Source organism: Natator depressus, chromosome 3, assembly GCF_965152275.1.
Source record: "Natator depressus isolate rNatDep1 chromosome 3, rNatDep2.hap1, whole genome shotgun sequence".
In the NCBI taxonomy this organism is placed as follows: Eukaryota; Metazoa; Chordata; order Testudines; family Cheloniidae; genus Natator; species Natator depressus.
Window position 1 is genome coordinate 133,812,315 of NC_134236.1, and position 24,585 is coordinate 133,836,899.

General features: G+C 41.5%; 1 long non-coding RNA gene across 4 annotated transcripts in view; it reads right to left on the reverse strand.

Annotated features, from left to right (window-relative positions):
• Positions 1-317: 317 nt before the first annotated feature.
• Positions 318-24,585, reverse strand: part of LOC141984100 (uncharacterized) — a 38,335-nt gene continuing 14,067 nt past the window's right edge. For all 4 annotated transcript variants that reach the window (XR_012638647.1, XR_012638648.1, XR_012638645.1 and 1 more), the window contains 2 exons: positions 16,871-17,005; positions 318-2,428 (listed from right to left, as the gene is read on the reverse strand). This is a non-coding gene — a long non-coding RNA (uncharacterized LOC141984100). The remainder of the gene's footprint in view (positions 2,429-16,870; positions 17,006-24,585) is intronic.

Consider the following 24,585-nt stretch of genomic DNA (forward strand, 5'->3'; position numbering starts at 1 on the left):
CTTCACCCCAAGGATCATTTAGTCCCTCCTCCTTCCCCTGGAGAACTCCTGCACCAATCTCCCATTTGCTGCTCCTGTTCACTAAGTCAAATTAGTTTTAGCAAGACATCAAAAACTGGGCAGGTACCAGAAGACTGGAGAACAGCTAGTGCAATACTAATCTTCAAAAAGGAGAGCAGCAGCAATCCTGGCAATTTTTGCCTTGCAAGTTTAATGTAATGGGACACATACTAAATGAAGAAAACAATTAAGTATCTAAAAGGTGCCATGATGAGCAATAAATAGAAGGGGCTTATAAACAAAAAATGATTTTGCCAGATAAATTTTATTATATATTCCTAGAATTATCAATAATTAGGAAGAACAGGAAGTGGTAGCTGAATGTACTCGGATAGTAGTAAAGCACTAGATGCATACATTAATCCAAATGAATTTATGTAGAGACATCATCAAATGAGTTGAACAATAAACAGTGGTAAACAGCCAAGTGTCAAATTGCAGGGAAGTAGCCCAAGAATTGGTGCTAGCTCATGCTTTATTTCCCACATTCATTAATGATCTAGAAAAGGAAACAGGCAACATGATTATTAAATTCTCAAATGATACTATATAGGGAGTAGATACAAAAACCAGCAAGGACAGAAACTTAGAGAGAAAAATGACAAAAATGAGACAACTTGAAAAATGCAGACTAATATGCCTGAGGGGAAATAATCCCAGATAAAGATATTCAATGGCAGGATGAAACCAGGAATGCAGCTGTGCTGAGCATACAGGAAATTAGATATGAGTTTGCAATTTGTCACAGCAAAAGGCCCACAATTTTGGGCTGTGCATCATACCCCAAAGCAGGGAGATAAGAGATGTTCTCTATGGATCGTGGGTGATTAGACCTGGAATATTGTATTCAGTTCTGAACCCCTCATTATCAGAATGACTGACAAATTGGAGGGAGTTCAGAGAATGATTGCAGGCTGGAAATATTGACTTACAAGGAAAGAAAAAAGGAGCTGAATATGTACAGATTTTTTCTAAGAGATAACTAAGGCTTGAACACCTAAAAAGTTTTAATTGTATAATTATGTCAGTAAGGGGTGCGATTTTTTTTAACGGACATAGTTATGCTGGAAAAAGGCTTAGCACAGATGCAGTTAAGGGACTTTATACCACTATAGCTTTTTTCCCTTCACTAAATCAGAGTAAGCTATACAAGAATAAGCCCTTTTATACAGCTGTAGCTGTGTCTGTACAAGGGGAGAGGGTAGGGTTGCCAATTTTAGTTGGACATATTTCTGGAGGTTTCATCAAATGACATAACCTTTAATTCCTGGAGACTCCCGGACAATCCTGGAGGGTTGGCAACCCTAGGAGAGGGTTGCCATCTTAATTATGCTGGCGTAGTTCAAGTGGCCCAACTTTTAAGTGCAGACAGAAGGCCTAAATGGGAATGTAACAATCTAAACAGGGGTATAATTAAGAATAACAGGGTGAAATCAGGAAAATGTAGGCTAATAATGTCAAAACAGACTTCCTGACAGTGAACTATGGAACAATCTCCAAGGAAGCAGTAGAAGTCTCAGAGTGACTCTGGGAGATTTAAAACTAGAAGAGACAAAACATTAGGAAGTGTACCATAGAGAACAATCCTGCACTGATGCAGGGAAAGGATCAAGATGGCCTGGTAGGCCTTTGCCATCTCTCACGTCTATGGTACACTAAACAGACCCACACAATAAGACAAAACATTCTACCCACACCCAATGACTTAAAATTTAGCTGAAGTGAATAAATGCACTAGTTACTTGTTTACCGTCACAATCTAGTGCTCCTTAAAACGGTTACAATCTGATGGTGGAGAGTTCTAGTAAATTCTATTTTCTACCACTCAGTTGCAGAGAATTCAGAAACAGACTGGACAAATTGTGTGTGTCCTCTCCAAAAAGCAATACTGTGTGTCCCTGAGTTCCCCCTGCTGGTTTTGCAGCAGCAGTTAACTAGCAAGCTTGGTTTCCAGAATTGTGCTGACATTAATCAATGCTGCAGATATTTAAACAAGCCAACAAAATGAGCCATATCATTTTAGCTGTATTCAAAACACAGAGGGAGAGGAAATCAATGTTTGTCAGATGGAAGACCACAAATCAGTAGGAAAAGAAGTGCCATTTTCAGGTGTTTAAAAGGGTATTATTAACAAAAAGAAAGAATAGCTCTAAAACTGTACTTGATTGAGTCCTTTAGAGATGAGATAAAGGTGTTTTCTTCCTCAGTTGTGGTTTCGAGCCTTTTCACTCAGTCTTTGTCCAGCTGGGTTTGGTGATTGAGGTCTGAGAGTGTGATTGTGTGTTTGTTCCAGCTGATATTGGAGTATGTTTGCTTCGAACAATATGGCTTTGTTCTTTTGTTGAACGCGGCAGTGCTGGAGCCGTTGCTTAGAAAAAGGAACAAGCATATTAGGGAGTTACAAAAAATGAAATTCTGATTTGCTTGAGAGAACAGAGCAGTGTGCTTGCGGGAGTGGAATAGAATGATGTGTGAAGTCTGCTCACTGGGCTTACAGGAGGCCACCAAGCCAGTAGTTTAAGGACAGACATTGGAAGAGTGACACCCTCATGTTTCCCCCCCCCCCATCACATTCACACTCATAACAGCTTCTTCTCAGATATGCCTGTAGAATCTTTTACAGCATTCCCTGTAATGCTTCATAGGAGGTGGTGCTAGTTCCCACAGCTCATCTAAGGAGGTTCAGTGGTTGCTGGCTGAGTATTTTGGGGGGCACTCCTAGTATCTAAGGACCAACAGTTGCAAAGTGACTCTGCTCTGCATAAAGTGACTTTATGAGCAGAAGACTTGAAATGAGGAACAAGAGCCGACTTGTAACCCCTCGAGCCTACTGCTGACCAATCCACGGGAAGGGAAAATTCTGCACAAAATTTATACAGAATGATATCTATGGTGGAGCCGATTCAAGTGTAAACTTGCTGGTTGCTGAATGGAAAAGGTTGGACCTTCACAGTTGAACTCTGCAGTGTTCAATCTCTCGATGAAATGGAAGGAGCCAGGAAGGATTAAATCATCAGTACACGTGAGGGCAAATAAAATAGTTGGGTAGGAAGGATGAAGTTATTGAGCCTGATTCTGCTCTCATTGACACCATGGCCTTTAATGAGTTGGCTCCTGATTTACATCAGTGTAATAACAGAAGCAGGCACGTAGAATAGGTCACCTCCCCCAACATACAAGACCCTCACAAACAGGTTCTTCTTATTTACATGAGACTGACAATAGTGGGAACTGCACTATGAACAAAGCTAAAAAGAAATAGAGCAGAATGTTTCCTTAAACTCTCTCTCAGTTCCCATGGGGATTAAGTGATATGAAACTGCAGGAGCCCAAGTGGAGAAGATTACTTCACTATTGTACAAGCTCTTATTGGAGAAGGGGAAGGGCTCAGAGTTGTGTTTTATATGCTGGGATCAATTATATTGGAAAACAGAATGAAGGGCATAGAATGAAGTATTTGGGGAGGGAAATTATATTAAACATACACAAATGAGTTGAGTAATATCTGAGCAAACGATGGGCTTCTTCAGACAGGTAGAGGGAAGAGTTTTGCAAAGTGACTGATGCATGTTTGGGGAGGTTTGGTCCAACATTCATCTGAACAAATCCAAATTAGTTTCAGGCCGGAATTTGTCTGGCAATAGCTATGACTATGAACTCAGAACTAGCAGCAGGAACAAAGGGTGTTTTTAAACTCCCTAACTGTCTTTCTGAATTTTGTGCATACTACCATGGTAAATGATGTATGAAGTGAAAAACTGTTTCCCCAACCAATGCATACAGAGGATGCAGAATGTGCTTAGATACTTCCATGTACTCATATTTATTTGCATTATATGTTTAGTTCAGAGGAAGTTAGAAATATGCAGAAAATAAAAAATAAAATTTAAAAAACCAGAAAAAGAGAAAAGGGCAGAGACTGGATACTAAGGGTAGCTGATACAAAGCCTTATTCCACTAGATTGCCAGTTTGAGTCCAGTCCAGGTTACTAGTGAGTGGGGGGGGGCATAAGAAGAGGACTGATTGCAAGTAAATGAGCAAATCCATTTAACTTAAAGGTCAGAGAGAAGTAACAGAAGTGATTACCACCTGACAGCTATTTAGTGGCCTGTGTGAAATAGGTTGGTGGCCCCAGTCCAGTTCCTAGTGGGAAGGAACCACAAAACCCACCACCACAGCTAGCACTCCTAGGGGCAGCTCAGTGAAGGCTCCAAGGCTTGAGCGGATCTGGAGGCAGAGATTCATTTGCCTCTCCAGTAGCTCCTCCAGGTCAGAGTTGACCCACCTGAGGCACGTCAGCTGCTGCCTCTGCTGTACCTGTTCTGGGTCTAGAGGACTTCAGCTTCGAACATGATGGAAAAGACCCATGGAGCTCAACAGAACACAATAACCTTTCCTCCAGGGATTTTTTAACCATTCTATTGAAGGTAATTAGAAATCCTGTTGAAAAGATCTCATTTTCTGTTAAATTCTGTAGGCTTTTACAGTAATTTTTGTAGAGTCCTATCGGTTTCATTCTTATGAAATTCTCTAGGACACTTTTATAGGAGCAGGGTTGTGAGTCCATGAGAGAAGGATCTCTTACACATACTAAACGCTTTCCCACAGGAGTTGTTTCAAACCAAGAAAGGGAATTCTTTGTAAGTCACCAAACTTTCCCTCCCCTCTTTTTTTTGTTAGGCTAGTGTTTATTGGGTTTATTTTGGAGCTTTTCTACTCAATGCTGCAGATTATATGTTGTCTGTCTCTCATTCAGACATGAAAGTGGCTGGCTGCAGAGCCAAAACACAGAAAGATATGGACACATGGCAGTTTTGAGAGTGGAAACAGAGCAGTGCTGTGGGACACTCAGTATTCTGTTTTTCCACACACAAAGAGCAACCATATAGACAGAAGAAACCTGTTAGACTGAGAACAACAAAATAATGAGGAAAATAATTTCCCCACAAGAGCTCACAGTGTGTCTCCTGTGTAACAATCTGCACTGAACTGAGCAAAAGGACTGCAAAGTGCTTCAGCATGTACAAGTGCAGGACAAAGACAATAAAGGCATAAGTTTCAGAGCTGAAAATTCCACTCTTGGTGGTTTTGGTTTGCAGAGGGTTCAATGGGATCCCACACATGGAGGGCTTGTATCCTTAGCTGGGAAGCAGGAATCTGAGGAGATTCAGAATGTAGACTCGTATCCAGAGAGGCGGGGGGTGGCGGTGTGAGAGAAACCTCCATTTTCTCTCTCTCAGAGATATTTTATTCATTTATGTTTTCTTTAATCTAAAATAAGTCACCTGTTCCTTAAGCTTATAACAGTACAGCCCAATGGATCATGTCACTTTATACTAGCTCATGATGTTCTTTTGTGCCTGTTACACTGCACTTTTACTGCCCTATCAAAGCAACCGCAACTGCCGATAATTACCTCTGCTGTTCTAAAATTTTCAGGAGCTGTAATCTAGTTTGATTTGCAGAAGATTGTGGGCCAGACTTGGCCTTCAGATACATAGGATTCAAGCAGAGCTGCACACATTCATCCAAGGACAGGTTTTGGCCCCGTGCCTAGAGTCTGGAAATCTTTGTATTGTCTCTGACTGATAACATGTTTACACGCCACGAAAATACGTTTTAGGATAACATTGAAGACATTGATTCATAAGAGATTAAATGTGTCAAAAACATTTAGTGGAAGGATCCTCTGTTTTTCTGACCAGGACTTTGGAACAAGTGGAGACTTCCCCCAAAACAATCACTTCTAAGGTTTACCCAAGCGCCCGGTGCAGTTGGGACAGGACATTGGAAGCATTAGCTAGTTCTGCATAACTGTCCAGACAGCATGGATGTGCTTTACAAAGCTGATAGTCTGTGATTATAATACTGAATTTTAGTTTGTTCATTCCAAGCTCCCAGTGTTCTGGGACATATATTGACTGTATGTTAACCCTCATAGCCAATTTTGCTCTTTTATAGGAATTCCACCAGCTAACAAATTGCTACATGTTACTGGTAGTTATCTATCCATTGTATTTGTTATTGTAACTTAAACAAAAAGGGAATTTCAAAGGATTCTCCTTGTGTAGCTCTGTTCTCCAGATCCCGTACATGGAAAATGCAAGATCCAAGCATAAGCATTCAAAATAGGGTATTTGTTGTTAGGCTTTCCATATGTATTGTTAACTACATAAAAGTACTATGTTTTCAAGATATAAACAACTTCTAGGAAGAAATGGTAATTATATTTTAACAAAATCAGAGTGGAAGACAATTGCTGTGTTACTTTCAAAATGTCATCACCTGAAATCACTTTGAAAAATGCAAGTTACTATATCCTAGAACCAGAAAACTACCGATTAGGTAAATGAATGAGTGACTGGATGGCTTAGGGATCGTTAACAAGTCCTTCTGCTGTTGGTTTGATTCTGTACAAGGTCAGTAGTGATCAAAAGCTCTTACCATCTTATAAGAGAGACAAGTGGGACCAACATGGCTTCAGCAACACTGAAAATTTACCATCTTATGTTTGATGACAAAGTAAGCTGCTGATCCCAATCTATGTCCTAACAGACAGGAATCCACATCACAAAAACATCTACACAGCTGTTTTTAGTGCTGTAGCATGAGCCCAAGTCTGTAGACTCCCTGCTGTGGGTTTAAAGGGCAGTTTAGATGTACACTTAGGTACTCACGAACCTAAATCTCATTAAAACTCAGTGGGAATCAGGAACCTCTCTTTCCATGAGACTTAGACATAGTGTAGACATAGCTTATGTCAGCAAAACATATGTCGCACAGGGGTATGAATATTCCACCCCCCAAGCGACATAAGTTACACTGACACGTACTTCTCCCACCAACATATCTTATGCCACTCATGGAGGTGGGGGTTTTATGCCTACAGGAGAGCTCTCTCCCAACGGCATAATAGAATGCCTTCACCAAACGTGCTGCAGCAGCACTGTACATATAGACATGGCCTTAGGTTCCTAAGTGCATGTCACTTTTAAAAACATGGGGCTTAGGTCATATCTGTACAGAGATTTAATGCAATAGGTCAAAGTACACTATGGAACTTTTAGCGTGTGGTAGCAGGATTTACATGGCAACTTAGTGTGTGGCACTCTGCAGCGCTGTAGATTTACACCCCAGCTTGATGCACACTAACTCTCCATATAGACAAACCCAGAGGCTCTTAAGTCACGTAGGAGCTTTTGAAAAATGTACCCAAAACCTGTTTTGCAAAAATTAATTCTGTACGAAGTGAGTTTATGTTTTCTCTTGTAAGTTGGTGACTATTTTAGCAGCTACATTGAATACTTCTCCACACTTTTTCCACACAACGATCTTCAAACTCCCTCCTCTGAGAATGTTTTTATGTAAACAGGAAGAGAAAACAATTTTCACAGATTCCATAAGTACTGAAACCTACGATATACATTTCAAAAAATACGGGGCCTCTTTGAATGGACAAAGCTCGTTTGAAAAAGATGGAAAATAAAATATTAGTGCATAATTCAGTCTCTGCCCTTCCAAACATTTCTGCATTATTCTTAGTCCAATATTTCCCTTGCCAGTTTCATGTGAGATGATTTGGACATGTTTCGGTTCAGGCTGAGAGAACACCACATTTGGCTACACCTTTCAAGTTGGTTCTGAATTTTGGCTCAGAACTGAACCTTGAAAGAAGCCTGAATTCTCTGTAGGTACCGTCTATGAGGGGGCTCTAGAGTGGCATTTATCCACATGTAACCTTTGAATGCATTCACCACTCAATGGAAATGCCAGAGTCAGAATGCCACCTGTCAGGAAGTGCACTGCCCTGTGCCAGCAGCGTTAGGAGGCAGCATATTGATGGAAAGTGTTGGTTGGTATTTATATATTAATTATCATCATCATCAACATATTTTAATTAATGAGTTGCCCTGTGCCCAAAGGCCTCTTGGCTTCTAAAAAAAATATAAATAAAAACACATTTATTTACAAAACAAAAACAAAAAATAAGAGACAGCATGGCCCAATAGACCAAAGAATACCCGGGCCCTGACAGCAATGAGAAAGTGGGAGATTAGGAAATAGGAGCAAAGAGAAGGAGAGGACAGCCTAAAAGCTTTTAAAAAGATGGAAGAGGAAAGTGATGGGTGCTTCAGAACACAGAGATAGAGAAAGCGCTTAGGCTCCCATGCTCCTCTATGCATCTGTACACAAAGGGGAACCTTACCTATAGGAAAGGGAAGTTCTGCCTCTGCTGCGCGCGCGCACACACACACACACACACACACACACACACACAATTCTAGCAGCGAGGGACAGAGAGGGTGTAATCTCAGCTCCATGGAGTTGGAGGAGGATCTCCTACTCCTTCGGATACATTCTATAGAATTTACTAGATGTACAACCAAGAAGGTCCCATAGTGGTAATAACAATCCCATAGAATTGTACAGATAATGATAACTTTTTTTATAGGTAGCTGGGACAGAATTTTCTCTTACTTTCTATGGGTTAGTTCAAAAACTCATAGAAAGAATTTTATAGGGAATTTTATAAGGCACTTTCATTAGCTTTTTGAGCTCCCCTATGGAATTTAATAGAAAATTCTGCCTATAGAAAGGTTTTTAATTTGGAAAATAGAGGTTCCCCCCACTCCTTGGAAAATGATTTTTTTGGCAAAAATATGTCAGCCACAAACTGAAATATTTCAGCCATAAACCACAATACTTCTGGGGTTTGACAAATTTTGATATTCTCCATGGAAAGCAGACACTTTTAATTTAAAATTTCATATAGTTGAGAACCTGATTCTTCACCAAAAAACATCTGAGGGAAAATTTGCAATCAGTTCTAGTTCTTGTTCCAGATACAAATCAATAGGACTTTCCCTAAGAGCAGTATCTTCAGATTACAGGGTTGGAATCTGTGGTGTTTCCTATGGAGGGACCACATCCCCATGGAAGAATGAATAGGAAACTCTGTGAGCTATTCCTGCAGAGGGGACCGTGGGGCCTTAAAACAGAAAAGCAGCCTGGAAACCTGAGAAAGCCCTGGTTGATTTCCTGGAAACTGAGCGATAGAGAACAGGAGAACAAAGAGGGAAGAAATAAAGACCTGCACGAGTACCCAGCTAAGGGAAAGAGCTGTCCTGCCACTTTAACTTTTAAGGCTAAGGCAGGACAATGAAAAATCAGCTCAGAGGTGCCTAGCTAAAGCGCTGCAAGCTTGAGGTTTGTTTTTGTGGCACACAATGTAAAATATTTTTTGACAAACAGGATTTAAAGCAGTGATATTACTGGGCACTTATTGTGCCCAATCCTGCCATGTGCAGAGCGTCTCCAGCTTCCACTGGAATACTGGGGGATAAGGGCACTAAGGATTGGACCCACTCATCAACTAAGTAATCCTCCCCAACCCCTTGGGATGTAGGTAAATATTATACCTGGATCTGTCAATGGGGAACATGAGACACACAAGTTAAAGTTCACATGCAGCTAACAAAAATTCCTCACTTTTGTGATTAGTAACACTCTTGAGCATTAAAAGGGAAAGAATATTCAAAGTCTAATTTACTTTCTGTGATTGTTCATCTCTTGCATTTCACACATGGTCTAGATAATACTTAGTCCTGCCATGAGTGCAGGGGCTGCATTAGATGACCTCTCGAGGTCCCTTCCAGTCCTCCGATTCTATGATCAGCTTGGTCAATGAAAATAAATGAGTGAAAGTGATTAAAAATCAAGTTATTCTTTCACTGCTGCTTCTAACTGCACATAACGAGTCTGTGGAAGGGAACATTTGCTGGCAAATGCTGTGGTACCAGATGACAGTGCACGGGCTACAGATGCTTCAGCACCTTTCAAGTTCACTTCTCACTTGGGTTACTTGAGCCTTATTATTTAATTTAACATTTTCTCTGGCAGGCTGCAGATGGCAGAAATTTCTGCCTAGTACTATTTGGAAAGGGGAGGTGTTCCCCTTGCTTCGGCAGCTCAAGAGAGTTGGAGGTCATTTTCCTGAGAGATTCTTTCATGTGTGCAATCAGGAGGGTAGTGTTGCAAACAGACGGTTCGCAGAAGCTGGGCTGCTCTCACAGGTGGCTCAGGTAGCATGCATGGGCATACAGCTGAATCCCAATGTTTCAAACCCAGAATACTGAAGAACCACACTATCTCAGATTTGTTTTCAATCATGTCTCTGAAATGTATGTTGAAACCTAACACTGGTTTTATGCAAACCGAGTTTTAGGAAGGTCTGAATGTCCTCATAAAAAAAACCCAGGGAGGACATACTATGGAGGCTGCTGCTACCACCATGGTTCTACTGTGAAATCAGATGCAGACTTTTGTTTCTGTTTCATTTCACTTTCTGCTTCTCAAGCACTGACACTCTGCTGCAATGTTTGGCTTGGAAGGAGGGAAAACACTGACATCCAAACCTTTTTCCCTATTGGAATTAAAAATAACCATAGGAAAATTTGTATTGACCTTAGGATTTGTAAAGCCTTCTTTTAACAAAACCTGAATTCAAGTCCAGATTGCTCTGGCAATGTGCCTTTAAGTAATTTGCAAAAGACAACACAGCAAAGCAGTTGCAAAGTCAGGACTAGAATCCAGGCATTCCTGACACCCAGTTCTATGCTCAGTCTACTAGCCCGCACTTTATTTTGAATAACTAAATCCCCATAAAGATATTGTTTGTTCTTTTCTTAAGCTGTTTTGTGTTGCATAAAATGCTATGGGTTTGGATTATCTTAGAGCTTTGAGGCATGAAAGGTTCTCTCCTTACCCTGTACTGTAATGTCCAAGAGATCCACTAAAAAGAAATGAGTAAATTATGTGTTTGTGAATAGCTGGATTGAGGGCCCTGCAGGCAGAAGTTCTCCAATTATTCACAGAGCAAGTCTAGCCCAGTAACAGCTGTGCAAGCTTCCCTGCATCACCCCGCCAACATGCTTTAAGCCTGACCTGGAGGGGCCACCTGGGAGAGAGTTCTCCATTCATTCAAATCCTTGGCAGCTCTGTGGAGACTGCCAGGTAAGGTGCCAACTGTGGTCGTGGTTTCTGTGATGTGAATTGTATAACTGATGGAGCTGGTGATGGATGTAGCTAAATAGTACATGATATTGCATGAGCTAGGTGAGACTGACACAAATCATGATCTTCTGAAAACATTTCCAGCAGCTCTGTGTATATGGGCAAGGGTTTGAGCTTTTCATTACTGAAACCTTAGGTTCCTGTTTACCAAACATTTGTTCACTCTTTATACATAAGGGGGATGGGGAAATGAACCACAAAGGTGAGTGCCAAAACTCTGTTTTACGTATGGAAATCATGCTCATGCAACTTCAAAGTTGAAAAACCAATCAGTCTACCACAAGTTCATTGTTTCTCCTGAGACTTCCGCCGCTTCTTGGTTCAAGGCAGAAACAGCATGAGAACAGCCATTTATTCAGCGGGGGAGGGGGGTGTTACAGTGGTCCCATGAAAGTCTTTACAAATGCCAAGACAAGCGGTAAAGCTCACTCCGTTTTTTTCTTTGTTATTTCAGTGTTTCCATTGCCAATCATATATCATATGTAACACAAACACATACTCCCTTCCTTACCAGAGAAAAGACAGAAAAGGCCGATTAAATCATTGAGTCTGTCTCTCTGGCAGTGCTGGAATTTTTCTTATTTTCTAAATTTTACCCACTACAGTGTTAAGTGTCCCAAGCAATGGGGTTTCCACCCCTACCTGTGGAGAGACCCTCCAACAGCTTTAGTCATTTTTTTTAAATCAACCCTTGATTTTTCCCTCCTGCACACCTAATTCCCCCCCCACCCCCCTCCCCATCTCTGAACCACCTCTAATTAGAAAATACTTCTAACTAGACAATATTTCTCTGGTAATGAAGTGTCCAGAAATGAGTACAACCATATAGCTGCAGCTTCACCAAAGACAAGCAGAGGAGGACAGGTGTCATCTCAATAAAACAAGAAATGAGATATTGTATTTCTGATGCAAAGGAGAACAACTGAGCATCACTTGAGAGCTGTGAATATTTTACCACAAGTCAAAGTAGTACCAGGAATTCCACATTTTGGAATGTGGCAGATTTTACCACTATCCATCATAATGTTTGTTCACCTTCTTAATAGTGCATAAAAGCCTGCTTTTCCCTGCTCCATTTTTAAATAGTTCCTTTTTAGACATTAGTCAAAAGAAAGAGGACCCAATTCTGATTTCATTTACATCAGTGAGCATCCGGAGTAACTCTACTGAAGTCAATGGAGTAGCACCAGTGTAAGTGAGAGGAGAATCAGGCTCAGGCACTACACACTGTTTGTGAAAGATGAGGAAATACCTGTTACTGCAGTCGGAGAAATGAAGCCACTACCTCCCTGTTCACCCCACAGTCCCGTCCCCCACCCCGATTTTCATTCTCTCTTTCACATGTCACAGTACAAAGGATATGGGAGGCACCCACTATCCTGCAGGTAGAGGGGATATTTTATGCACTCAGCAGCTGCAGAGTTAGTACACCATTCCATTCAGGGAGGCTATTTTCTCAAGCTTGTAGCTTGTGAGGAAGAAGAGGAGGAGGAGGGAATACAGCCTTTTTGTCTCCGGTGGTTCCCATCCCTAACAAGCCATAATTTCCCTTTTAAAAAACTGGCCTCGTCTTATGCACTCAAGTGTGTTTCAACTCTCTCTGCCCACCATTTCCCCTCTCTCCTTCTGTGAAAGCCTCTCTCTTTCTAGAGCTCTGCTGCTCCTGAGCTCAGACGCTGGGGAAACAAAGTTGAGGCAAAGTGATGGGAGGAAGGGTGCTGGAGACGAGGAGTACCTATCGCCAAGAAATAAGGAAACAGATCAACAGAGCCACACGTGTACCCAGAAGCCTCCTGCTGCAAGACAAGCCCAAGAAAGAAACCAACAGAACTCCACTGGCCATCACATACAGTCCTCAGCTAAAACCTCTCCAGTGCATAATCAGTGATCTACAACCCATCCTGGACAATGATCCCTCACTTTCACAGGCCTTAGGAGGCAGGCCAGTCCTTGCCCACAGACAACCCGCGAACCTGAAGCATATTCTGACCAGCAATGACACACCGCACCATAGTAACTCTAACTCAGGAACCAATCCATGCAACAAACCTCGATGCCAACTCTGCCCACATATCTACACCAATGACACCATCACAGGACCTAACCAGATCAGCCACACCATCACTGGTTCATTCACCTGCACGTCCACCAATGTAATCTATGCCATCATGTGCCAGCAATGCCCCTCTGCCATGTACATCAGCCAAACTGGACAGTCCCCGTGTAAAAGGATAAATGGACACAAATCAGATTAGGAATGGCAAAAATATACAAAAACTCCGTAGGAGAACACTTCAACCTCCCTGGACACACAATAGCAGATTTAAAGGTAGCCACCCTGCAGCAAAAAAACTTCAGGACCAGACTTCAAAGAGAAACTGCTGAGCTTCAGTTCATTTGCAAATTTGACACCATCAGCTCAGGATTAAACAAAGACTGTGAATGGCTAGCCAGATACAAAAGCAGTTTCTCCTCCCTTGGTGGTCACACCTCAACTGCTAGAAGAGGGCCTCATCCTCCCTGATTGAACTAACCTCATTATCCCTAGCCTGATTCTTGCTTGCATATTTATACCTGCCTCTGGAAATTTCCACTACATGCATCTGATGAAGTGGGTATTCACCCATGAAAGCTTATGCTCCAATACCTCTGTTAGTCTATAAGGTGCCACAGGACTCTTTATCACCAAGTGGAGAAGCCATCAAGAAAGAAACTGAGCAGCAGCAGTTCATGCTCTTCAAAGCATGAGGGAAAAATCTTGCCTTTTTAAAAAAAAAAATATGGAGATACAATATTGAGAGAGGCTCTAGCCCAGAAGTGGCAGTTGCAGGATGCACTTCCAGCTGGCCAGCAATCTGAAAAGAGGTCTGGGGGGGAACTGTCTGCTTAGCCAGAGGTTTTTACTAAGATACTTTCTAGTAATGTTGTTTTGTAAAGAAGCCATTTGCTAGTTGGCAGGATGGGCATCTCCACATGCCCCTAGGGCTAATACACTTCTGGAATTCTGCATTTGTCTCTAAATTGCTTCTCCTGCTAGCGTAGGCCTGCACATTTCTCTCTCCACCCCTTTATTTCACACTGTATCTGTAAACCTAAAGGCTCATCTACCTGAGAACCAGTTTAACTAAAGGTGTGATTTTATAGCAGTGAAATCAGTGCAAAAGGCTGGGTGGAGAGTTATTTCAGTTCAAACCAGGCCCTTTTTTGTTTAACTTAAGTCGATTAGGAATCATTTTAAGCTAAACCAAAATAGGAGTGTCCATGCAGACATTCACACCAGTTTAACTAAATGGATTTAAAAGACAATTTAAGGTAAACCAGTGAAAATTTCCCATGTAGAAAAGGCTTAAGGGCCCAAACTTTTCCATCACTTACTACCATACAACTCCATTGAAGTCAATGGTCTAAAGTCTGCTGTCAATTGCATTTTGGCAGCCCCATTGAATTCAGTGATTTGTTTTGAGGTAAGAACAAAATTTTGCCCATAATGTTTGCAATGGGCAGGGTGAGGGCCAAATTTGGCTCTGTACTTCTGTGAAGGTTTAGTCTTTTTAGCTGTAGGCAGTGCTCCCCTTTTGTCTGGCTAGATTGTTTTGAAGTAGAGTATGGTGTTAGAGTGTTGCATAATCATCATAAGAACTCCTACATGTAACTAAAAAAGGTGACCTTTGTCTCACACTCTGCTGAAGCATGTTTGCAACTCTATCACTAGGTGAGCCATGGGGTTGGAATGCTAGCACTTCAGAGCCAAAGAGTTGTTTGTTTAAAGCATCAGTGAGATGCACACAGGCTGTATTCCTCCTGCCTTGCTGTGGATGCAGGCAGAAGGTTACCACCATCTAGTACACTGCACATGCACAATGACACTGCCGCGCAGGAATACTCCCGAGGCCCTCCTTGCCTGCTGCAAAGAGAGAGTGAGAGCCGAAGTTAGTAACATCCTCCTGGACTCGGCTTCACACCAAAGGCCAGAATATCTTCTGACTCATCAGTTACAGAAACAAGCTTCTGAAAAATCAGGACTATTTCTTGTCATCTTAAACTTCCTTTGGTAAAAGTTTAATTACAAAAATCTATCCTGGATCTAACCCTTAGGAATCTGGGACTTGCTAGGACACTAGGGTGGCCAGATAGTAACTGTGAAAAAACGGGACAGGGAGTGGGGGGAATAGGCGCCTATATAAGAAAAAGTCCCCAAAAATGGGACTGTCCCTATAAAAATGGGACATCTGATCACCCTATAGGACACTGGTCCTTTTTATTTCTTCCTTGGAGAAGGTGTTGCACCTCCACCTAACTCTACATAAAAGCCCAGAACCATTCATATATGTGCGCGCACACACACACACACACACACACAGACTGTTACTCAGAGCATCTACACGCACACACACACACTTTATACAAAGTGGAAAGGGAATTTGGGTGTCCAACTTGGCACAACTTAAAAGGGCTGAATATGCAGAGGGTGAGTGCTTAACATTTTCTGAAAGCTAGGCCTCTTTGTAACGGATCTTAAGCTGAGCACCCTAAAATTGAGGCACTGTAAATCACTAGACACTTGACAAATGAGGCCATAGACATACACAAATGCATACATACATGCACCCCTCCTGTATATCCACGGATACATAGAAAAATCCAGAATGAGTCTATGGTGAGATAGTCTTCAAAAGGCTAACTATGCATTGTGTGTGGTAAAACTTTCCCACCCCTATTCCTCCTATAAAGAGTATTGTTGAGATGTGTTTCAAACTCAGTTTTTCCTTTTGCAAACTGACCACTGGTTTTACTTCTCTGTTAGCTGTGATTAACCTGACCTACTGTTGAAACTCAGCCGGGTTGTTTGCTACATGACATCATCAGTGGACATTATATTTTTGGCGGTTGGTTTCATTATTTTTTTTTCCTGAGTCAACAGTACATTCTGTAGCTGCTATGGCATATCACACCTGCATCTTGTTTAGGAGACAAGTGAAACAGCACAACTTCCATCACATTATGTACCCAATAACACCTGGAAGTTATTTGCTTAAACTCATGTTTACGTTGCTCATCTTACTCAAACAGGGAGTATGTGATCATTAGTGCTGGTGCAGTAATAAATCATCTTTGGTCATTCACAAAGACCTGATTCTGCAAACCTTATTTATTCAGGCAGTCCTACTGACATCAGTGGAGCTACTCACATGAGCAAGGGCGTCCAGATTTGAGCCCTTGATGGTCATACAGAGAAGTCACTCAAAGGGCACAAATTCTCTACCAGTTTCATAGATTCATAGATATTAAGGTCAGAAGGGACCATTATGGTCATCTAGTCTGACCTCCTGCACAATGCAGGCCACCGAATCTCACCCACCCACTCCTTCATTAAACCTCTCTCCTATGTCTGAGCTATTGAAGTCCTCAAATCATGGTTTAAAGACTTCAAGGTGCAGAGAATGCTCCAGCAAGTGACCCGTGCCCCATGCTGCAGAGGAAGGCAAAAAAAACCCAGGACCTCTTCGAATCTGCCCTGGAGGAAAATTCCTTCCCGACCCCAAATATGGCAATCAGCTGAACCCTAAGCATGTGGGCAAGATTCACCAGCCAGATACCCAGAAAAGAATTCTCTGTAGTAACTCAGATCTCACCCCATCTAACATTCCATCACAGGCAATTGGGTTATTTACAGGCTATTTACCATGAATAGTTAAAGATCAATTAATTGCCAAAAATCATGTTATCTCATCATACCTTCTCCTCCATAAACTGATCGAGTTTAATCTTGAAGCCAGATAGGTCTTTTGTCCCCACTGCTTCCCTTGGAAGGCTGTTCCAGAACGTCACTCCTCTGATGGTTAGTTCATTTCATAGGCTGCAAGGCTGTAGCTGAGAGAATTTGGTTCAAAGAATAAAGCATACTGGTTTATTATAGCTATGTATTTGGGCTCAGCTGCAATGCAAATATCCCTATTACTATTAATAATTTGCACTACGTTAGTTTCTAGAGGTCCCAGTCAAGGATCAGGACCTCACAAGGCTAGGCCCTGTCCCAATAGGTAGTAAAAAGACAGTCCATGCCAAGCGGCTCAAATGTAGTTTTAAGACAAGATGTGACCAGTGACTGACCAGACAAGTTTGTGGTGGGGGGGTGCAGAGTGGAAGAACAAAGAAACAGTAAACAAATGCTTTGTGCGTAGTTGTCAGTGTTCAGTTCATCACCTGCCTATCATCATATTGGTGTAAACCCAAAGAAACGAAAATACCCTGGAATGTGTACTGTATGTATGCTTTTTCTAGATATTTTGTTGTTTGCCTCATGGAGACATCCTTGGGGACAAATTCACAGAAGACCTAATCTTCTCATAGTATTACCACCCTTCAGGAATTTCAATAGCATGCGAAGCCCAGAACCAATGGTACTTCTGCCCCATAAATGGGTCCCTTGAGGCAATGAAAAGAAATACAAATAAAGTCAGGTACTTACAATGCAAACACTAGAGTCCTGCGCACAGGACTAACATGCTACCCTAGCTACAAACACACACAAGTCTTTCTTGCCTGTTCATTGTTTTGGAGCAGGTTTCATGTGCTGTAGGGATGTAATGTGCCCCCGCTGATCCTTAGGGAAGAGATGGAGCACTGTATAATCACAATTAAGAAATAATAATGACACCTTTTAATTGGGAGAGTATGTATACATAGTAATTCCCCAGTGGAAAACATGATACACAATCCATCCCTTATCACCTTAGAGGAGAACAATTCAGTTGCAATAATAACTATGCAGAAGAGATGATTCACTAAGCCACCACTATGAGTAGTCTGTTTTTGTGGGTGGGATCACTCACATGGTGATTGGCAACACTTGTATCAGGCTTGTTTGGGTTGCTCTGGAGTGTGACTAAGGCCCAATTTTGGTAGCCCAGACCTTCTGTCCCAAATCACCACCAAGGCATCAAAAAACAACCATCTAGTCCCTGGCAGCAAGCACTTTCCTTATTTTGGTCGTATGTTCGCCATAACAGGCTAACCCATAAGCCTGATGCTCCCAAGTGCTAAGTACACTCAGTACTGACTGATGACACTCAGTCTTTTGTAGGACTGGAGACCATAGGGAGATTCTGTCATTGCAACTTCCCTAACCCAGCCCAGTAAATCCCTGTTTTAAAAATGAAAAGAAAAGAAAGTCCAAGTCGTGTAGGAGACACTGGAATCCATCAGGTTAATTCAGACTAAATAATTTCCCAAGGTTTGGGCTAAAGTCCTTTAAAGGCATTAATATCAATGAAAACCCTTACTGCTTCTTGGTAAAATCTTACTTAGTCTTGGACCTCCCTGCTCTACATGTAGGATTAAATGGCTTTATAAGGTATCGGTATATAAATAAGAGGTCATTTGACTAAGCAGGCCAAACTCACTATCAAATGGTCTCTCCTTTATATATTGTTGTTTATAAAGCTATTTACCTATATTATATATATATTCATTCTGTCTGTATATAAATAAAATAGCCTGGAAACTTCAAAGATTAAACAAGACTATGGGACTAAAAATGGGGGACAGCCTGATACAACTCTGGCTTGCAAAACACAAAGAAAAGAACTTGGAGTATCCACAAACAAGAGTACAGTCTTCGAAGAATGGGCCAAGGACTAGCCTGTTCTGCCACAGACTTCCTGTGTGACCTTGGACAAGTCACATCACCTTTTCTGTGCCTCAGTTCCCCAGCTGTAAAAATGAGGGTAACCGCATCGCCCTACCTCACAGGGGTGTTGGGAGGACAAATACATTAAAGATTGCAAAGGGTCTACTAATGAAAACTGCTATATAATAGCTAGGTATAATATTATTAATTATTATTATTATTATTATTTTCAGTCAGGCCCAAGAGTTCAGACACCAGCATCATTATGAAATAGCTGTGGATAAGCATTCTGGGTATTAGTATACCAAAAAGGACATGACATGTTGCTTCAAGAATGCCCATGATTGTGCACCAAAGACGTGTTCCAGTGGCAGAGCACCCTCCAGTTCCATTGGAGTCACTATGCCCCAACTTCCTTTCCATAAGGCATGTAGTGGCTAAGATTGTGGAAGGTTTTCCCTTTCACTAGCCCCCATTTCTTTGTCACTCTAGGGGTTTGACCATACAGCTGGATCTGCTAATGATGAGCCTGAGTAGAGTGAAACTTGAGCCTTTAGTAGCACACTTGGTCTGGGAAGTCCCTGATTCAGCCTGAGAAGCCTCTTTTGCCCTATCTACATGTGATCAGTTCTAGCTGCAACCATGTGGAAATACAAATATTTCTAATAGGGCTGTAGCATGAACTATGTTAACTGACCCATTCTATAAACGCCATGCCGCTCCACTCATGTAGTCTATAGCATGGTTCCATACTACTGTTATAACGTGGTTCCTAGACAGTCACAAGAAACAGACTATACTGACCAAGAATACCATACTACCACCCTGCAAGCAGCACGTGTGCTTAACATGATTGTAAGAGTTATAGTCCTGATTCTGCTGAGAGGAGGGCCTTAGCGTGGAGAAAGGAAACCTCTGAGTTGCAAGTTCTGTCCCATCTATTTTCTTGAATTTTACTTAACTGAAGCAAACAACATGGTTTCAGGTCAGATTAACAAAAGGCTTTGATTCAGACACAGTTCTTCACAGACAAGAACCACTTCACAGTGAGGAAAATATACTGGTTACCTAATGTATTTTTTACACAGTGCCTCGCCTATAAGAGGAGAGAGAGAGAGAGAGAGAGAGAGAGAGAGAATTTCCATTGTCATCTCCCTCCACTACTCTAATTTAACCATTAACTGTTCTCGCTTCCCTTCTTCATAGCAGATCAATGTGTAGGTTTGGCTATTTAATGATACAGTTGCATCAGTTAAAGAGGGCAGCTTTGTTACAGAGGAATCACTAGATAGTCAGGAAGCAAAGTGGACTGTTTGCTGCTGTGTTTATTTGCATAGCTAATTCAACAGTGCAATTCCTACTCATTGTTAGCTTATAGCTGAGCTCCAGAAACAAAGTAAAAGGTTTGGTCTGTTTGTATGCATGTTGAGTCCTTTCTGAGTGCACACTTTACTAACTAGGCCAAAAACATTTCTTAAAGCATTCGCTTTAAAGGAGATATTTGTAATGCAAGACATACAAGAATGGGGTGACCAGCTGTTCTACTTTCAATAGCATTGTCCTAGTTTTCAGAAAGCCAATCTACTTTGTGCATCTCTAAGGTAAAGTGGCTAAATGTCCTAATTTTTGTATATTTATGTCCTACGTGTGTTACCGTGGGAAAGAAAGGTATGTGGCTATCCACAGTAGAAAGGCAGGAAACTCTCCTCATTGTGACATGGCAAAAGAAGGCTAGTATACATATAAAAGGTAGATAATGTGTTTCCGATTTACATTTTACAATTCATAGCATTTGTCATCTGACGACTTCCCCCTTTGTGATAGAAATACCCCACAGCACAATAACTTTTTTATTTTAACTGTTGCTATATTATTTGGCTTCATTCATTCACTGATTTAATATCAATTGTGCAATTCCACCTCACTAAAACAGGCATTCCACTTGTGGACTTTAGACATCTGGTCACCTTATACAAGAATTGCCTGAGCATGTCATCACATTGGCCCCAATTCAGCAATGCACTTAGGTCTTTGCTTAAGCCCATCCCTATTCAGCAGAGCACTTAATCATGTGCTTAAAGTTGACTTCAATGATATGCTTAAGCTTAAGTGCATATATAAGTGTTTTGCCGAAAGGGGGCCACTTTGCACATACTGGTACATCTGTGCAGTAGTCCGAGTATCTGAAATATTTAACCAATTTGGAAGTCGTAAACTTCATAAATGGCTTTGAACATAACGGTTTTGTCAGGAATCAAGGCCTGCAGCAAAGCCCATCAAAGCAACCTCACAAGTGCAGCTGGCCTGTACTAAGCTGCCTGGTTGGCTACACCACCTGAGTGGCGGGAAGAATCAGCAAATTGGCTCTTGCTCCCGGCAGCAGTTCAGTGGCAGCTCAAAGCATTTTCCCATGGCTGCATTAGTCCCTGTGCCTGCTTGTTCCCAGCCTTGCCTCACTCCCCAATCCTGACTTCACCTTTGACCCTTGGCTTCTGATTCCAGCTCTAACCACGAAACCCATGGCCGGTTCCTCTCACAGGTTTCTCTTGGAAAATGCTTGGCAAGCAAAATGTATCACCCTTTGTAACGTTCCTAACCTGAGTATTGGTAACAATAGTGGCTTTCATGATCCGGACCTCAGAGAGATGAGGAGCTAACATGCCAATCAGCTGTATTAAGTAAGTTAAAAAAAAAAAAAACAACTCTCCATATTAGCTCCCATCCACATCCACTCCTTTGGCAGAGTTTAGTTTTAGCCTTTTTTTTTCTTTTGGTCTTGTACTGCTTCTCAAAAATTAATTTTGAATATTGTATCTGAAGTAGAAACTATTGTGTCAGTTATTTATAAGCTTTATATTTATGTGAATGCTTTTAATGCTGGTTGAAGGCCCTGGAGGGTCAGCTCTGAAGAATGCAACACTAGGAACTAGAATGAAACCACAATGTCCTCCAACCATTGAAGAGAATGGGAGCCCTGTGTGTTACTCAGTTCAGAATTTGGGCCTTTCAGCCATTACTCACCTAGGTCAACTTTGAACCAGTGATCTAGAGGAGACACCCAGGCCCAGATCACTGAAATCAATGGTAGTTAGGCACCTAAATCCCCTTGAGGGTCTGGGCCTCAGTTTCCCAATTACTGGTAAGTTTATGTACATGAAGTCTTTTAATATTTCAGAATTCCAAATACTATACTGACTGAGTTTCTTGATCCTGTATAAAATTACACTAAGTGGATGCACAAGACTGACATTGCACATCAGATCTGTTCTCTTTGTTTAATGCTCCAGTTACCAACTTCATAAATCTAGTTCAGAAGTTTGAATATAGGGTGGGGCTGGGTTGTTTGTTTGGGGGATTTTTAAAAAAAAACACAATAAGAAGCTAGCCTCCTTCCGCTCTTCAAAGCTATAGCTACATCTCAGATATCAAATACTGGCTTTTATATAAGATGGGTAATGCATTTTCAAAGCAGCTGTATTGCCCCCCCCCTCATGTTTTGACAGTTTGGTTTTAGTTAAAGCGTAATTAAACATCTCAAAAAGCAGGGCAAAGAAATTCAATCACTGTTTACACTTTGAAGAAAAAAATCATTCTGTTCTTACTTGCAGAAGCAGAATTCATTTGTCCTTCACTCTCTGCACTGAAAATAAATAGTGGGCTTAAGCATCCACTATTATGGCAGTGCACAGCTGAGAGCAGAAAACATAACATCTGAAACAGACTGACCACTTGATGCTACCTCCGTATGACAAATGTTATTAAAATAACACCCCTGGTGAGTCACTAGCATTCTGTGCATACCCCCGCACAAGAGCAGGAAGCGTGGGCATGTGTTGTATATAAAACCCTCAGGCAACGAGAAGTTTTCAAATAAGTTTAAATGGCACTCCCCCTAAACATACCATATCCCATTCTAATTGTGGTATTAGTACATCTGTAAGCTGAGTGATGCATCTACAAAAAATTTGGTTGATCTGCAGTAAAAGTGTCCGTTTTTTCTAGTTACTTGGGATTTCCTTGAATACTAAGAACACTACTTTAAAAAAGTATAGAGTGAACACACTTAAAGCAGTCAGGGGAACATACAGACTCTGAAAAGATGATAGGGTCAGTTAATCTAGTGTTGAGCAGACTCTTGTGGTTTTGTGGGAAGAACATAGTTATTACAGACTTTTGATTTTAGAGAGTTATTAATTGACAGGTATGCTCAGAATGTAGGGGTGGATATCCTTGGCTCTTTTGTTGATATTTAAAAAAGAGACAAATTGAATTCAGACTTTGCAACAAAAAGACAAAAAGCCATTTTGTGAAACAAGCCAGATGTGGTCAGGAAAGAAGTTTATAAACCCCCCTAACCTTGTTTGGTTATAAGCGGAGGAAGGAATGTTTTATTGTACTCAGGGCATCTGAAGTTTACATGAGGAGCAGAAGGGGGAGGGGCTCTGACCTCGCCACCAAAATAGCAAAGCTGCACAGCCCAGGAGAGACAAACAAGAGATCATGAGCTTAGTCCTGTTTTCGCTGCACCCAGTGCAACTTCAGCAACTGCAGTGGGGTTAACAGCAACAGAATTTGGCTTGCCTGTTATCACATTGTACTGACAAGTCTCTTTTCCTCCAGTGTCACAAGATACATTTTTAAAGCACATAGTACACAATACACTGCTGCTACCACTTGTGACAATTTTGTAATCTCCTCATTCCCTTTTCGTGTCATTGTTCCAATTTCCAAGCAATACACAAGAAGGATTTGTATTCCGAGACCAGGAGAGAAACGAGTGGACACAGATTCAGGAAATTCTTCCCTCGTCTATTTTTATGGAAAGTTCAGTTCCTGTTATTACCTTGAACAAAGATAGATTAACAGCAAAAACTGGAGCAAAGTGTACTTTTCTTTACTTCAGGCCTCCACCAAAACACAGATCAGTCTTCAAGATAACTAGCAACACAGCTTCTCTGTTGCTTTTTCCAGGCTCTGCTGTTGACTGTTGTATCTCACTGGCTGTGCCTACGTTTCCCATCATTGCTAACATTGATTCAGCTACACTAACGTCAACAACATGGGAGCCTTGAGTAGGAGCTGCTGGCCTCAGCCATTGTTTTAAACACTGATGAGCACCATTCCAAGCAGGGATGGAGGAAACAAATCTGACTCAGTGTTAGCACTGGTGGAATGTTTTTAACATGCTGTCCCCCCATTCTGTGGTGCTGCATTAATCTCCAATCTGGGTTAAAGTTGTCCAGAGTAGGAGAAGGGTGGCCAAATGCCTTTTAACAATAAACCATGTTACATAAAATTGTTGCTGGAAGAAATCAGATGGGAGCCAATGAAGTAGAGCAAGGTCTTTGTTTCAACTAAAGGAATCATTAATTAGGGAAATTTGAGATTTCTGGTGAAGTTATATTATTGATATAGTGACAGATCAGAATCATTTCAAAATGAGAGCAAGTGTCGATATCTGGATCATCAGAAACTTGTTTTGATTGAACGCTTTTGATCTGACAAGGTTGCTGCCCATTTTGGAGAATTCTCATCTGAGAAGCACTTGGCAACTTTCTCATCTGACAGGGAGATTTGGGCATCATCTCCATCATTGCTGCCTGCACATTTTGGGACCCAGCAATTTACTGTCAGATCATTGGTTTTTCTTTTTCCTGAACTTAAAAGATGTTCTGACTAGACCCAAGGAAGAGAGGGAGCCAGATGACATCACCATGTCATGGCTGTGTCAACTCATGGGATGTTAACCTAAGACACTGCTAGTAGATCAGTTCATCCCCCCCCCGGCAATCTTCTCCCTCTTGCCGCCTTCTTCTTTTCC